At 42.6% G+C, this 14,879-nt stretch overlaps 2 long non-coding RNA genes across 2 annotated transcripts in view; one reads left to right on the top strand and one right to left on the bottom strand.

The window, feature by feature from the left end:
• Window positions 1–1,281, bottom strand: part of LOC138162426 (uncharacterized) — a 1,493-nt gene extending 212 nt beyond the window's left edge. Inside the window, exons 1-2 of the long non-coding RNA XR_011168632.1 lie at window positions 1,127–1,281; window positions 1–53 (exon numbers count right to left, since the gene is read on the bottom strand). The exon at window positions 1–53 is cut by the window's left edge and continues 212 nt beyond it. This is a non-coding gene — a long non-coding RNA (uncharacterized lncRNA). The remainder of the gene's footprint in view (window positions 54–1,126) is intronic.
• A 75-nt stretch (window positions 1,282–1,356) lies between these two features.
• LOC138162427 (uncharacterized) lies at window positions 1,357–4,086 on the top strand. Its single transcript, XR_011168633.1, has 2 exons — window positions 1,357–1,493; window positions 3,811–4,086. It is a non-coding gene; the product is annotated as an uncharacterized lncRNA (long non-coding RNA).
• Window positions 4,087–14,879: the final 10,793 nt, after the last annotated feature.

Raw genomic sequence — 14,879 nt, forward strand, 5'->3', positions numbered from 1 at the left:
TCTAGGGTGATGGTCTTGCCAGTCAGGGTCTTCACAAAGATCTGCATTGTGATCTATAAATAAACATAGTATCATTAACAGCTACTCTCCAACTTAACAGCTGGTTTTCTCAGCTCATACCCTGCTTCGATCTTACTTTTTAACAGCAAACTCCCCCCACCTAGTCATGCTGCCTTGGGTCTTGGCCTCTATTTTCTTATACTCACATTCTTTACAATGTGAACTCAAAGGAGATTAAAGATTAGGTATTTGAACTAACTGAAACACTGGTCTTTTTTTCTTCCCCCTTCCAAGCTGCCAAGGAATCCCTAATCAAGAAAACCAACACAACCCAGCAACTACTTCTATCTCTGAAACGTTTCCTTACTGGTTTTCTATTCTAAGTAACTCGAGTTTCCTGAATTTCTACAAACCATATAATGAATTCAGAACAGAATTCAGCGCTCCCTAAACTGAGGGTGGTGACAGAAGCAGAGCTCAGTTCACAAGGGCAAAAGGAATATTGTTTTCTCAACAGGGAGGGCAAGTCTGTGGGGCCTTAGAGGCTCCCAATACCCAGACCTCGGACGAGTCACTCCTCCCCACTCGGAGGCCAAGCTTCCCCAAACGTTAACAAACCTCCCCAAACACAAGCTTCACAAACCCCACGGCTTGGCAAGAACAAACGCAACAAAACCAGCGCTACTTTGTTTCCTAATAGTCTTCCGGGTTAAAAAATAAAGTCCCGAGCCCCCGCTTCCGGTAGAAGGGCTAATCTCGCGAGACCCCGGAAGCTCCAATGGCGGCGCAAACCCAACGAGACTTGGGCCACGTCCCTCCCCCTCCCCCACGAGCGGCCCAACAAACTTCCCGGTGCCGTAGGCAAACTTAGGGCCAAGTCTGAGGCCCTTGGCCACCCGGAGCGAGCCGGGGCAAAGCCCGCGGTAGGGGCAAAACCCCCACCCCAGCCCCTCCTGTCGCCCGTGACTCAGCGCTTCTAAGCCTGAGAACATTCTCGCCATGGGGCCTCAACGTTCACTAACTTTCCCCCTTTAGAGGCCTCAACACCGGCGGCCCCGGCTATCTCGTCTCTCCCAAAACCCGAGGACTGAACCCCTCCCGGCAACGCCTAGGACCCAAGACTCACCACGCTGTAAAAACCCGAAAGTAGCAGACTCGAAGAAGGTTGCGTTCGATTATGCGCTGGCCACAGCCCGCAGCTCGCTATTTATGCAACGTCCAAGGACGCGTCACCTGCGCGCAGGCGCGGTGTGCGTGCGCGGACAAAAGTAGTTCCGTCCCCGCCTCCTCAGGAATCCGGTACGGTGAGATATCTGTCCACACCCCGCCCGCCCTGGCGCCAGACTGGCGAGTGACGGAGGCCCCTCCCGCCCCTCCTCGCCTCCTTAGATGGTGTTGAAACTCAAAGGGCGGATGGATTCGGAAAGAGGGGCCGGCGGCCCTTTGCAGAAAAGTCTGGAAGCTTCGCCACAGCTGTGGAATGGCGGCGAAGGGTGGGTGGGGGAGAGGGCTCAGAGGGAGGCCGCTCATTGGCCAGCGCGGCGGGGCAGTGCCAGCAGGCCTCCCTTGTTGCTGGGGCTCTCTAGAACCTGGTGGAAGGCGCTGACGTGGGGGGGGGGGGGGGGGGGGGGGGGGGGGGGGGGCGCCGGGGGGGGGGGGGGGGGGGGGGGGGGGGGGGGGGGGGGGGGGGGGGGGGGGGGGGGGGGGGGGGGGGGGGGGGGGGGGGGGGGGGGGGGGGGGTAGGGGAGCGCCCTAGTGCGCATGCTCAGGGAGGAGTAAGGGGTTAGAAGAGAAACCGGTCTGAGAGGGGCGAAGGGAAAGCGAGGGGGTGGGGGTCGAAAAGAGGGGTCTCGCAATCTGGGAAAAATGATCATTTTACCAACCAGTCCTTCCCAAGAGTTTTCAGAGCCTTATCGGCCCCAGCGGGGGAGGCCGGGCTGGGTGGGGGAGGGGAGCTCGCGGGGCGTTACCTGTTTACTGGCCCTCCCGGGGCGTCTCACCCCCAACCCCAGTCACGCGATTTGAATTTATTTTCAAATGTGTGTTAGGACTTTGGGCGAGGTCCACGACCTCCTTGTGCCCCGGCCATGATAAACTAACCTGGCCTGAGCTCTGCCTGCGAGCGAGGGAGGCGAGGGGAAGGGAGCGGGCCTGAGGCCTAGTGCCCTTCCCCCACCCCGCCTAGCCCAAAGGGTCCGCCTAGGCCCCGCCCTCCCCGTTAACAGAGGGAGAAACTGAGCCCCCACTTTGGCCTTCTGGTATTTTGCCCCCCAGGTGGAATGACGGGCCCCCGAAAGCCGAAATGGGGGGGGCGGGGGAGTATACACGCAAGCCCCCGAGGGCAGGGGCCGAGGTCACTAACGCATTAACCCCCAGGCCTCATCGGGTCCTTCTGCTTCTGTCCCGGGTCTACTGTGTGCCAGGCGTGGGGAAGGGGAAACCAAGTCAGCCCAGGCGGGGACGTGGAGGGGCTAGGGAAAGGGCCCTGCGAGGTGAAGTCAGAGGGCAGGCCCGAGAGGAAGGAGGGGGCGAAAGCGGTGAAGGGGGTAGGGGGAGCCAGAGGCAGCGGGACCCCCTGCTGTGCTCGTGACCTTGCCGCTGCCGCGTCTGGCCATTTTTAAAGTCTTCGGCAAATGGCCTCAAGAATGGGGAACCCTGGAGTCCGTGACCGAAGTCCTGGGGCGCGGGGGGTGACGTGGCTTCCATTGGAGAGTCTGGCCAGGAAGCAGGCTCAGGAGCCTTGGGTGGCCCCCTCCCCAGGGTCGGCGGAGAGAGGCCGGCGATGCCCCTAGAGGAGGGCAGAGGAAGGGGCAGGCCCCGTCAGGATGGCTGCCCTGTGACCTTTTTGGCCCCCACCCGTCCCACCAGGGAACGTGCGCAGCGTGGCAGTCGCTAGTCTGGGCCGGGCCTCGGCCTTCCAGGCTCCGGGGAGGTGCAGGCTCAGGATGAGTAAGCAGGAATGCTTGTGTTGGGGGGGAGGGGACTTGAGGTTTACAGGCTTCAGTTCATGTTTACACCACTTACACCCAACCGAGAGCCTCCCCCAACTGCGCAGGGATCGGACAGAATGTATTTCCTTGTTCAGTCTTTCTGATATTTCCGTGGACTAACCATTCCTCCTAGGCTTAAAAAGAAGGTACAGGATAGGCGCCTATATAGGATGTTAGAGCTGCAAGGAGCCTTGTGTATCAGAAACAGCACATGAGCAGCGCACAAAAGTGCTGTTACGTATGTGTATCTGAGTGACTCCAGAATCTTCTTGTAAACCCTTTTTTTTTTTAAGTTTAAATCACAATTTAGTGTTCTTTAATTATTAAATTCTTAATTATTCAGTACCTTAAATTATTAAATTCTCCTGTTGTATTTTTTGTAACCAAGTTTAATCTCGGCTGATTCACTTGTGACACTGTTGAAATTGGCTTTCTGTACTTAGAAAGGTGTCAGCAACTGCTATAATAAAGAACATTCTTTACATTTATCTCTCAAGTCATTTTGTGTTACATAATGGGGGAGTGGAAATTGATCAAGTATAAATATTTTCTCATGGATTTTTAAATTTGTGTAGTAAAAATTTTCTTCTAACATCTGCTTCTAGAGAGGATCGGTAAAGTATGACAGGTATGGCCATTTAGGTCATCTGGAGAATAGGAATTCATTATTCAACTGAGTCTGATTACTTAACATTTGTTATTGGAGTGATCTTCCTTCTCATCTCCACCTCCTGCCTTCCCTGGCTTCCTTGAAACCTCACCTTTTTCCAGAAAGCCTTTCCCATCCCCTCTTAATTGTGATTTAAACTTTTTTTAGTAGGTTTTCAAGAGGATTCTATAGTCACTGTGATACACACGTGTAGCCGAGTTTCAAACTTCGTTTTTGGCCATTGTTCATAATGCTGTTTCCTCTGACATCCTACACAGATACAGGACTTCCTCTCATTTCCAGTGTATCCTCATATTTGTTTGCCTGTTGTCTTCTCCATGAGTTTGTGAGCCCTTTGAGGGCAAAGGTTGTCTTTTGCTTATTTTTATATCCCCAGCATTTAGAACCTAGTAGGCGCTTAATAAATGTTTATTTTTTTGTTCTGTATGTTGGATTTTTTTTGGGATTTTTTTGTTTTGTATATTGGAATGTTTGCATTTAAATCCATTCTTAATGAATAAAATTCTTAATGAAAAAAGATGTTGATTTACAAAAGAGGTGGAATTAAATTATCTATAAATAAATTATAAATATAAATAAGAGTGGGTAACAACCTCCACTTCTCTCTTCTGAGGGTGTTATTGAATGGAAAGAACTGCTTTTCTAAGAGATTATTTTCAGCTAAGTTATTTGGGTCAGCCAAAGAAGATAAAAGTAGTGACTTGCCTCACGGTAGTTTAACTTAAGGCCCTTTGGCAAGCACATGTAATTAGTTTCATATTGAATAATTGACCTGAAATTAGAGTTCACAGTTAAAACTAGTGGTTACCAAAAAATTAATAAGCTGGGAGGGGAGAAGGGGGAGAGAGGAATCTAATGCAAAAATCTAACTCATTTTACAAATTTTAGATATAAGATCCAGGAGTTGACCTAGAATCATTAAAATCTACAACTGGAAGTAACTTTAGATTCATTTGCCAATTTGCCACACTCCTTTGCAGGAATTCTCTCTAAACCATGCCTGACAGAGTCTAGCCTTTGCTCAGTAACCAGGGGAACCCATTCTATTGTAGGACAGCTCCACAGGGAAGCTAAAATATGCCTCCCAGTAACTTCATCTATGGAATACATGTAATTCTTATTCATTTATAAAATTTAAACTTTTCTAGTAGGCAGATTTTTTAAAAGAATGAATATGTTTCTGGATCAACATACAGTATATGCAGATGTAAGCTGATAGCTAGATTCCCCTAAATAGATATAACTAAATCCCCATAAGCTTAAGTGACATACACAAATGGGATAAAACCTAGATTAGGCCCCAAAAGAGAATCTTACAGAGGTCTTGGCTGTTAATTAACAAGGTTTAAAACTTTTTGTTGTTGTTGCTTGACTTAACATTCATGTCTGAACACATTTCTATGTCCACTGAGTCATGCACACTGAGTGATGGGGACTGGCTCTGATCCAAAGCTCATGACTTGTGATTTCACAAGTGATTCTAGCATTTGCCAGAAACTCAGTTAGAGTCAAGTTAGAACACAGCTTCCTTGGATAATGTTTCACAAAACTAGGTCATCTTGTAATGTGACATAGAAAACTACTTTCCAAAAGGAGGATATTATGTGAGTCTACATGATTATATGGTGAAATATGAGGCACTTTTGTAGGGTAGGGCAGGTAATTTATTTGTGCCTATTCAGCCACAAGTGAAAGTCTTAGCAGCAAAATGGTTTTTTATAGGACCTTGTAAATAAGGCTTTGTGACCACTCTTGATTTTAAAAATGAAAAAAGTATAAATATAGTTTTATATTTTGTTTAGTTGAAAGAACCACCTTGTGACAGCTTTAGGAAAGGGCCAAGCAAAAGAAAAGATATTCCTCTACACTACTAATGCATCACCTTAGGCAATACCTTTAAAAATAGTGTAATGATAATAGTAACTTTTATGAAGTCTTTAGAATTTACAAAATGCTTGTTAAAGTGCTTAATATATATCATCCCATTTAATTCTCACTATACCTCCAATAAAGTAGGTAGACTAGGTTTTATGTTCCCTATTTTACTGAGGCTGAGACTAAAACTCATAAAAGCTAGGGACCTTTAATACAGCTAGGCTTCAAGATGCCCAGCCAAGCCTCAGCTTTGGATCCTTCCCACCATTACTTGCATTTGTGCCTATGTATGTGCTGCTGAACAGAGGTGGAGAAAATCACACAACTGTATTGAGTTCATTAGAAATTTATGTTACATGACCCCAATTGGGCCTTCACTGCTGCCAGGCAATCCTGCTATACCTCCTTTATCAACTCACTCTCCCATTCTCCACGGTCAGTGGTAATTCCAAAACCTCCCAGGACTCCTCCTCTTCCCTCTCTCTCAGCTGAGATCTTTGACTTGTATTTTACAGAAAAAAATTTAGGCCATTCTCTGTGAACTCCTTCTCTCTTATTCCTTACATCCTGTCACTCAGATGCCTTTTGCTGCTGTCCTTCACCCCATGATGAAGTGCCCTTATCATTTACCAAGGCTAACTCTTCTACTTCTTCAAGGAATCTCATTCCATGCTTTCTCCTCTAGCAGACTGCCCCCTCTGTCATGCCCACTATGTTGCCTGTTTTCAATCTCTCCCTCTCTCCTGGCTCATTTCCTGCTGCCTACAAATATGCCCATGTCTCCTCCATCCTGAAAAAATCCCCAAACAAACCCCACTTGATCCTTCTATCCCCACTCTCATATTTCTTCCGCCCTTTGTAGCAAAACTCTTCAAAAAGGCCATAGGTACCTCCATTTTTCTCTCTTCTTAACCCCTTATAATTCAGTTTTATCTATTCCAACTTCTGACCTCCTTGGCTTCCCTTAAGTCTCAACTAAAATCCTACCTTCTCCAAGTGGCCTTCCCCAGTCCCCTTAATTCCAGTGCCTTCCTTCTGTTAATTATTTCCTCTTTATCCTGTGTGCAGGTTGCTTTGTATATACTTAACTACATATTATCTCCTCCATCAGATTGCAAGCTTCTTGAGGGCAGGCACTGTCTTTTGTTTCTTTTTGTTTTCCCGGCACTTAGCAGTTTTTGGCCCATAGTGAGTACATAATAATGATTGATTGATTGATTGATCAAGGCATCTCTTGAAAAGGAATTTATCCTGATATGTTAAGTGATTTTATTAGCTACCTCTAGGACAGGAGTGGGGAACCTTCGATCTCAAGGCCACATGTGGCCTTCTAGGTCCTTGGGTTTGGCCTTTTGACAGACTCCAAATTTTACAGAACAAATTCTTTTATTAAGGGGATTTGTTCCGTGAAGTTTGTACTCAGTCAGAAGGCTCACAGAGGACCTACAGGGCCACATATGACCTGGAGACCACAGGCTCCCCACCCCTGCTTTAGCAGGTTCGATTTAAGCAGTGTTTAATTTCCAGTATCCTATTTATCATATCACCTTTATAGAGTTTCCTCTTAATTTTTTTTTAACAACAGTAGGATTTAGAAGTAGGACTTCATGATTGGAAGTTTGATACTTCAAGATTTAATGACAGGGAATTTAAAACGAAGCAAAATTTAGCATTATACATAATAAGCCTTATAGTCAAACTGGTATTTTTTTGTACAGAGATTTTTACATCCTAGAGACCTTATATTTAGAAAATGAGAATGTTTACAAAATCACCTGAAACTTTTCGCAAATTTGTAACTATTTCTTTTCAGATAATGATCAAGATGGGGGACAGCCCTGGTCAAGAGACACACTTCTAGCTACCTTAAGTTTTCTTTTTCTCCCTACATTTCCTTACCAATCAGTTCTAAACACTGTTTTAGATTTGAAAACAATCGTCCATTAATAGCATCTTTACATTATCTGCTATGGAGGTAAACTCCAAAACCCACTTAATTTGAAGAAATTATAGGACACAATAATTTTTGGCCAATAACTTACACTTTTGTGCAAGTAGACCAGTTGAAAAAGTCCCTACTGCCATTGAATAGAATAGTAAAGAACCTTTGTACCAATTTTCACAAAAATAGACTTTGAAAGTCAGGAAGTTACCCCAAGCCCTGCCTCTCATTTCTATTTAATTGGTTTCCAAATCCCTTTCATTCTTCCTGGTTTCTTCACTCATACTCTGACACCACTTTACTTCTGACCCTCCTTAGCTCTCACTTGGACCTTATCCAAAGTTGTCTCCTTATCTTCCTCCAGTCTCTTCCCCTCTAGCCCACTTTTCAGATGACTATAAAAAAATCATCATAATTTAGTGTCCAACCATGTTATTCTCTCTGATACATTCATTTGGCACCTTCTTGTATTAAAAACCAGACATCAAAGGCCTCTTTGCAAAGGCTCCAAGTTACCTTTCCAGCCATATTTCGCTCAACAGCCCATTACATAGTCTGCATTTTAGCCACATTGGACTACTACCCGTTTTCTGATCATCTCCCTTTTGTTGACATTGTTGTAACTTAAAGGCCTAACTCATGTCTTAGGTCTTCAATGAAGTCTTCACAGTTGATTGCAAATGAATTATCTCTCTCAAAGTTTCTTATACTACTTTATTTGTATCTATGCTTATGTTCCCATATCTTACCTCTGCTATTAAGGAGTGAACTCCTTGAGACACACTGTGTCTGTTTTTCATTTTTCTATCTCCAATGCATAACATCATTCCTTGCCTCTGGTGAGCACTTTTTTGTTGTTTTTATTTCAGTCATGTCTGACTCTGTGACCCTATTTTGAGTTTTCTTCAAAAAAGTACGGAAGCCTTTTAACATTTCCTTCTCTAGTTCATTTTACGTAAATATTTATTAAGTCAAGTGCTTTTTCTATCATTCGCAAACCTCTCCCTTAAATTATCTATGCTTTTATAAGAAAGCTTGTTATTAAAAACTGAAATCTAGGTAGTTAAAAAATCAGATTGAAAAAATTCATTTTTAAGAATGGCTTGACTTATTTTCTTCTTCAAAGAACTAAATTCTAAATGGTTGATCATTCTTTTCTCAGAGAATGCTCAGCCTTTGGAGAGACTAATATTTTCTATGCTGATTCTCCAGCTAATAGGGACGTAGCAAAAACTTTTTCATTTTGTTAGCTACCCAAAAGAAGTCAACGTGTAAATTCTTTTGTATCTACAGTTTTCTTTTAACTTCAAGGACGTATATTTCACTATTTTTATTCCTCTTCACAATTTACTTTTCAAAATTCTTCAATTTAACAAATCACCAAATGTAAAAATTTCATGCTGTTTAATGCCCTGTTTTTCTTTCAATGAAAGAATGAGATAGGTAGGTAGGTCCAGCCCAGATTGCTTAACAAGTTGTCATATTTTTATTGCAAGTTGAGTCAGATTTAAATACTGGTTAGGCGCAGTCAGAGCCATCATCAAAACAACCCTTTGGCCTAATTCTGTTGATTAGTCCAGATGTGTATAACCTTTACTTCCTGATATGTGAAGGACTTTGTTCACTTCCCTTTTTGCAGTGAATCCAACTGACTCGTAGCCATACAGTCCTTGCTTTAATTCTGATCCCAGCTGGCAGATTCTGTTCCAGCTGGACCCATCTCCCCTCGCTTTGCCTATTTAGGGCCATCAAAGTGTTCTGTCTCCCAAACAAGTAGGTCTGGTTATAGCAATTGCTGGCAACTATATCCTGAACCAGGCACAACAGAGTACAGGACGTTACTGAGATAAAATTTGCTAAATACCCTTGAGGGGAGTCCTTTGCCTACTTTATATTTAAAATCACTTTCAAATCTTAGTTAAACACACAGATTTTTTTCAGTCTCTTGATCAAAATGGTTAGAAAATGTCTTTGAATTGAGGCCAGATTGACCATTCAGCAGTTAGGCCCAGTGGGCTTTGTGTCCCCCTAAAGGTTTAGGAAAACCACAACAGCTTCATGGTAGTAATCCAAAGAGCATCATGTTTCCTGCCTAGAAAAACCATACTTTAATGGAAACACCCACAGCTAAGAAATGTGAAGTATTTAGCCATTGTTTGTAGGGGTCTTGAGACCTTGAACCAATAGACTTTAGTTACTGAATAGTGGGGCTATTTTTAGTCCCAGTTCAACCCTGAATATAAAAACAGAAGCAAAACTGGGTACATGTAGAAATTAGAAATTACCTCTTAAACTCTACCCCACACCAGATTTTCATTAGTGAAATTTTACAGACATTGAATAGAATGTTGAAAGTTAACATTCATTGCCCTTTAAAAGAAGCAGAATCACGGCCTCTCTGCTTCCATTTGCAGTGTTGATTCTAACATGGAGTTTACTTGCTTCACATGGAGATTATAAAGGAGGTTAGGTCTTTTAAACTACAAGGGAATATACATTTCTGAAGAAACAGAAAGCATTATTATTACTGCTATCAAATAGCACTCTTTAGCATTTGTTGTAGACAAGGTAAAATTAAAAAAAAATACATCAGCTAAAATCGTTACTAGGCTTTTAAAAAACTGCAGCTAAAAACTGCCTTCCAAAATATCAGCTGATGGACAGATGGTGAGTTGGAGTAGATAAAGTGTGTATGTAGTGAGTCATCTTGGAAAATAACCAGTACGGTAAAATAACCATAGGAATAAAATTCACAGGAAGAAGTAATTTGTGTAGCTCTTTCCATCAGGCAATTGCAGATTCAGATTAAATAGAGATGCCATGGTTTGTTTTTTTAAAGGTAATTGCTAATAGTTTCAAAAGTTTTAAGGTCTTACCAACTGCTGTAAATTCCTTAAGGGAAGGAATTACTCATACCTCTCAGTGGTGTCAGAAGACCTGGGCTGTGGTTGGAACGCCTGAAATCTGGGTTCAGAGGTTTTGGGGTCCAGGTACCGAAGACATGGGTTCTTTCTTTTAGGGATACAGCACAAATCCCATCCCACTCTCTTTCTAGAGAGTCATGTGACCTGGGCAAGTCTGAACCCAGTTTTCTGTACAAAACTGGACCAGATGATCTTTAAGATTCATTCTAGTTCTAATATTCTGTGACTCTATCAAGCATTAGAATGAAGAAAAATTGTGTTTTCTATTTTAAAAAAAGGTTTTTTTATTAATGGCCGTTGTCTTTACAAAACAGTAATTTTTTACTCCTTCTTGATAGAATTTCCCTTTGTAACAAAAAAAAATTAAGCAAAAAAATCTGATGTAAAGACCATGTTTGATTCTGAATACTCACATAACTCATATTTGTTGTTCAGTCATTTTTCAGTCATGTCTGACTCTGATCCCATTTGGGGTTTTCTTGGCAAAGATACTGGAGTGGTTTGCCATTTCCTTGTCTAGCTCATTTTACAGATGAGGAAACTGAGGCAAACAGAGAGAAGTAACTTGCCCTGACTTACTAGTTGACACAACTAGTAAGTGTCTGAGGTTCCATTTGAACTCTAGGCCCTGGCACTCTATCCACTGTACCCCCTAGCTGCCATATGTAGATCTATAGATAAAACCAAGCTCTCTGCTGTATGGGAGAAAGTATGTTTCATTATTTCTTTTCAGGGAACTTTACTGGGTTTTCCAATACTTAAGAGTTCAACTTCCTTTTTTTTTGGCGACTAGGAGCATGGATTTCATTGGTATTGGGAGTGTAGGTGGTCTGGGGAACTCCATCTGAGAAAACTCCCTCTACCAGTACAGATTAGCACCTATTCTGCAGCTTCTCTCAGAGTTGCCTGGGGGAAGTTCTTTACCCAGATTCATTTAGCCAGCATGTGGCCACTGGGACTTTCTTTTGCTCCATGGGATTTCACTCATTAGGAAACATCCCCCAGAGGTTAGTTTAGGCACTTCCTAGCAAGGCCGAAAAACTCTCAGGAAACTAAAAGCATTTCTAGGAGCTGATGGTTATTTTTGGAGATACGTGAAAAACAATGTCGTAATCACCAACTTATCAGTGTTCTTACATGTAACTATCGTATCGCAAGCAGGAAGCTAGATAGAAAATTCAGAAACAGAATTCCAGACAATGCCAAGTATTCACTCTGTCTCTTGGATCCTTTGTTCATTGCTAGAAAGAAGGATGTGGCAAAGCCATCAAGGACCCAGTTATAGGCTTCACACACACACACACACACCTCAAATTACTCTTCACTTTATATAAATTTATTTATGTACATATTTTATCGAATTCATCAAAAAATGTGATCACCATGTTTTTGTTGTTTAGTCGTTTTTCAATCGTGTCTGATTCTCTGTGAGCCCATTTGGGGTTTTCTTGGCAAAGATACTGGAGAGGTTTGCCATTTCCTTCTCCAGCTCCTTTTACAGATGAGGAAACTGAGGCAAAGAAGATGATGATGTTACTTGCCCAGGGTCACACAGCTGGTAAGTATCTGAGGCTGGATTTGAACTCAGTTCTTTCAGACTCTAGTCCTGGAGCTCTATCCACCACACCACCTAGATGCCCTTGATTCCCATGCAGATAGTAGAAGAGATCTGATACACAATGAGATAAAATTCTCAGACACAGGAAAGTGTAAGGGAAAGTATGAGATTTCCCCCAGAAAATGTAAAGTCAGAGGAAGTAAACGACTTAGCAGCAAGTCCATCTTCCATACCCAGGCTGACTAGGGATAACTGAAAATGGGCTCATTGGTAGACTGGTCTTAAGGACCACCATTAAGGACCACCACAAGGCAAGTAGTGTGCAGGCATGGCACTGTGGTGGTGGCACGCCCGAAGGAAGGCACCAGAAAGCTGGTCTCACCTCACCCAGACTACTGCTACCAAGTGACAAAAGCTGGAAGTGGAATCATGGGGTGTTTGAGCAGCAAGAGGCCCCTCGAAAGAGGCAGGAAGACAGAAGGGATCCCTTAGGCTTCTGGAGACTGGGCAAGATTTGGGGAGAGAACTACAAATTTCAGATTCTGGGGTGCTGAATGATTCTTCAGAGCAGGGGTTCTCACTGTGAGACCCATGAACTTGTGGTTTTTTTTTTTACATATTTTGATAAATCTAATTCAGTACAAATGGGATCGTGTATGTGTCTGTCATATCCATGACAGACATTCAGTCATATCCAACTCTTCATAATCCTGTGGAACAACTATCCATGGGATTTTCTTGGCAAAGATACTGTAATGGTTTGTAATTTCCTTCTCCAGTTTTATGTAGGCAGGGATTAAGTGACTTGTCCAGGGTCACACAAGCTAGTAAGTGTCTGAGGTCAAATTTGAACTCTGGTCTTTCTGACTCCAGGCTCAGTGCTCTGTCCATTGTTAAGGAGCCCCTAAAATTAAGAAATTCACTTTTAAAAAATCTATACAGAGTCACTAGGGTTGTTTTTGTTATCTTTATGTTGATTAGTACTTTGCACTTGTCCCCTTCTGGGTTCCTGTCACACAGATAACAGTATTCTCTTTTCCCCTCTTCTAAATCATGCCGACTTGGAGGACTTTCATTCAAATCCCACTGTCCAAGTCAATCGGTAACTAAAAATAGCCCCCTTTTTTTTTCAGTTGCATCAGCAGGGGAAGGTTTTTTTGGGTCATTATGAATGTGCTCCTGCCATATGATACTGCTATGTCTACATTGTATGGGGCTCTGGGCCTTTTTTCAGCCAGCATGCTTTGGCCTTAAAAATCATGAAGGATTTAGTGTAAAATTTGGCAGGCTAGAGAGAGTGAGGTGGGGATGCCTTGAGGAGGGATAGAGGTTTGCTGGATTTGCAGATATGGCTTTAGTTTGTAAAATAATAATTGTGAATGAAATAATTATTTAGCAGGGCTTATCAAAACAGATCTGGGCTTAAAGTTTACACTTACTGTGTTATTCTACCACCTAGGCACTCCCAAATCCTAAAACTGTGGCCTCATAATTTTCAGTCCCCAAAAGTACAGTTGTCATGGACAGTTATGTAAGACAACAGTAGTTACATGTATTTGAGCCTACACTCAAGTTTCAGGGGGACCACAAAACTCTCTCTTTGTGTCAACTTAAGGCGGACACAGAAGAGCTATTCTGTTGTGATATTGACTCTAGCAGGCTTTCCCATTTGGAGAAATTTATTTTATTCCACTGTAAAGGACCTTCAATTTAGGGAGGGAAATTGGGAAGCCAGGAAGACTACACCAAGGAGGGAAATAAGTTGGCAGAAAGATGTCCCTGGGAGCTCTTTTATAAACCCTTTCTAAACAGTCTTCTTGTTCTTCCAATAACCTAACTAACCTTAAGGGCAATTATTGGGAGTACTGAATGTGGCAATAATATTTAATCTCTTAACAGTCAATCTTAGGAAGTGGAAAGAGCACGTTGTAAGAAGGGTCAGTGATGAGGCAGAGCAGGACTGGCCCTATTCTGTATCAGGGGCCCCCTTGGCAGCAGTCTGGTGCAACCGAGGGACCCCTTCTCTGAATCACGCTGATAAAGAATTGAAGGAAATGCTGAATTAAAAGACTTAATTTTTTTTCTCATCTAAGTGCATGGACTCTGTGAGCTCTATACATGGATCTCTTGGGCATCCGTGGATCCCTTCTGAGTAGAGAATACATCTCAGAGAGAGGATGTTGCTTTGAATCCTCTGAGTGATATTACTCCAATGTGGGTTTTGCTTTTGCAGCTTGGCTCTGCTAAACTTTTTGACATTTTGCTAGAATCCATAGTATGCGTTAGTTTCTTTACAAGTAAGAAATCTGTCCTTTAAGGACTAAGGAGATTTTAAACTTCCAGAAAGATGCATACTTTCCCTAAAAAAATCTCTTTGTTAAGAATATGTAAACCAGGCAGTTGAGACATCTCACATATATCTCAGTGTCCTTGGTAAATAAGGACACATTGAAACAGGTTTGAAAAATTTTCTGCCTAAGAATACAAAAGGAAACCAGTTGCCTTCTTTCAAATCCAAAATAAATTTTTCAAGTAAGGAAAATAAAATGTTTATTTCCCCAGAGCAGCAACTTTCAGTGAAATGAGGAAGGCAAGAGAGGAACTAGATAACATTTTTTTCAAGAGGAAAAGAATCAGAAAATTGAATTCTTAATCTTGGATTTGGGAGATTTTATATATACTTATATGTTTTAAACTGCTATTGGTTCAAAATCATATCAGTTCTTATTTGTCCTTTGCATTTATGTTTTTAAACCTAACAAGCACCAACTAAGATGAAAACTTCCATGTATATAGTACAACAGGATAAAGAGGATTGGACATCAAACTGTGAATCTCTGTCATGTCTATCTATCTATCATCTATCTATCTGTCTGTGTCTGTCTATCTATCTATCTATCTATCTATCTATCTATCTATC

This window comes from Petaurus breviceps, unplaced genomic scaffold (assembly GCF_028583685.1).
Source record: "Petaurus breviceps papuanus isolate PSGF00001 unplaced genomic scaffold, PetGlider_PUasm1.0 186, whole genome shotgun sequence".
Classification (NCBI taxonomy): Eukaryota; Metazoa; Chordata; class Mammalia; order Diprotodontia; family Petauridae; genus Petaurus; species Petaurus breviceps.